The sequence below is a fragment of the Nematolebias whitei genome, chromosome 6 (assembly GCF_014905685.2).
Source record: "Nematolebias whitei isolate Nwh7 chromosome 6, NemWhi1, whole genome shotgun sequence".
Taxonomy (NCBI): Eukaryota; Metazoa; Chordata; class Actinopteri; order Cyprinodontiformes; family Rivulidae; genus Nematolebias; species Nematolebias whitei.
In genome coordinates, this window is record NC_056503.1 from 45003966 (window position 1) to 45006493 (window position 2528).

Consider the following 2528-nt stretch of genomic DNA (forward strand, 5'->3'; position numbering starts at 1 on the left):
CAAAATCGGCCCGCCCATTAATCACATTATAACGGTCCAGCCTGGCCCTAATCCAGGTCGGTCCGGCCCACGTTTCGGGTTAGAAATGACAGCTCTAGTCCAAGGTCAATGCATGGTTTCTGGTTTCTTTGATGCTTTGAAACACTCTGGCCATGGCTGCCTCAGAGGAGTCGACGGGGGAGAGGGTGGACTCCAGAAACCATCTTTTCACCATCAAACTGGTTGGTCCACTTTGAGCGTGCTGCTTGTGGGACTGAGTTTGTTGTGGCTCCTTGGACTGACGAAGTCCTTTGGATGAAGGACGAAGCATTTCAACAAACAAAAGAAACCGTCCAGAGGACCTGACTTAACTTTGCTGGATCTGCTCAGTAACGTTTTATTTTTCCCTTTGCGTTCTTGTGATTTTTATAGTAGCTCACAAGGTGGAGCTCCTCTTTAAAATTTAAGAGCCTCTGTAAAGATTTTGTGAGACGGAGTTAAACTTTTTTATGAAGCAAAGCAAACGTAAAGACAAACGGTTTCTCTTTAACGGACTTGTTCAATTATTTCAGTTCAAGACGGGCGTCATTCAGAGTCCTGTGTGGAAACGAAAAAATAAATCCAGAATATTTCGAAGGGAAAAAGTTTCACGTAATAAAATTGTTACTTAAGTTCTGCCAAACGCAGACTGAAAACACATGGGTGGTCGTAAAACCTTTACAAGGCTCATGAACTGCAGGTTGGAAGCCAAACAAAGACGAGCGCCCCTCCTCAGGCAGAAAGTGTTTGTTGTGTTTGCAGCCGAGCTGAAGGAGGCTAACGAGCACAAAGCTGAAGAGCTGCAGCTCGGGAGAACTTTCCACTTATCAGGAAGGTTTTACAGGAGATCAAGATCTTTACTGTCAACAAACAGACGGCAGCAGAATTTAACAATTTCTGAAAACGCAAAGTCAAAATGAAAAATCTGGGAGGCTAGAAAATATGGACACACATGCAGCAGACCAGTGAGCCACAGAAAGTGATGCTGAAGCAGGTTCTTCTGTTGGCTTGTGGGTCTCATGGTCTCATGCTGACTTTTGTCACCTGACAGATGGTTAACAGGTAGGTGTAAGCCCCGCCCCCACGCTCTCATTCACACTCATCAGTGTGAAGCATCGTTAGCATAATTTTACGGGAACATCAACACGAATTCTGCAGCTGTGTCAAGACGGGAAAAAACACCAAGATTTCCCCTCAATGACAGGCTGAACAAAGGACTGCTGGTCCAGATCTCCTGGTCCAGTCTTTATTTCTCTTTCCAAGGTTCCAGACTTACTTGGAATCTGTTGAAGTGGTCCAAATCAACAGTTCTCCAGACTTTCTGATGCTCTTTCAGTTTCAAACCTTGTCAGAGGAATCATTTGACCTCTGGCCTCAGTCAGACAGAGAAGACCTTCAGAACTCTGAGGATGGACCAGAGTCTGTCTGTCTGGGCCGGTTCTCGTGGACAGAAGTGGTGTCTGAGGACCTGCTGGACTTTTTGTTGCTGAATAAAAACGATCAAATTTGTCTAGAATTCTTGTTTTTGAAGCCAGTTTGTGTTTTTGTGTCGTGAATTAAGCTGATTTTTATTATTTGATGGTAAAATTACGCAAAGATCCCTTCAAACACCTGCAGCCAATCACAGCCCGTCTTCTGAGGTTTTAGGTTAAAGGGGGCGTGGCTAACTCCAGCCCAGGACTTCAGCGCGCAGCTCGTTTGTGTCACGCACGCATTGTTGTCTGTTCATGTGTCAATCCGCACACCTGAAACCCCCCCCCCCCCACACACACACACACACACACACGCACACACGCCGGCCACGTGGCGCTACAGCAGCTCGTGCCTTCGGGCCAGTTTCGCACTTCACTTTCACTTCAAAAGGCGATGTCCAACAAGCGTGCACGTGCTGGTGCAGGTGTGGCGCGTGCATCACATCGTCACTACTGTGTCTGACGTCAGGAACAGACCTTCTGGTCTATCAGCACATTGACCAGTGTTTTTTTTTATTTTTTAATTTATTAGATTTTAAACTATTTTAAATAAAATTTTAACTTTTTACAGGAAATATAAGCAGCGGAGCCTGAGTGGGTCACGTGATGCAACTTACCTGTTCTCACATCTCTTAACGGGTGAGTTGCAGATGTTCAGAATGTTGCGCACGCATCAGGCTCGTGCACGGCTTGACGCTGGTCGAGTAGAAAAGCCAAGCTGAGTGACGGTCAGCAGCAGAGGCACGCGCTGCCTCATTCCACTGAGCATGCGCACACAGGTGTCGACTGTGTCCAGATTCATCCAGATTCACCTCTGGAGTATCAGATGCGCATGTTAAACGTCATCAAACTGATTTTAGTTCAGATTTTCTTTATTTAGTTATGTAAACAAAGCAATGACTGATGTAAACAAAGCAGTGACCAATGTAAACAAAGCAATGACCGATGGAAACAAAGCAGTGACCGGTGTAAACAAAGCAATGATAGGTGTAAACAAAGCAGTGACCAATGTAAACAAAGCAGTGACCGATGTAAACA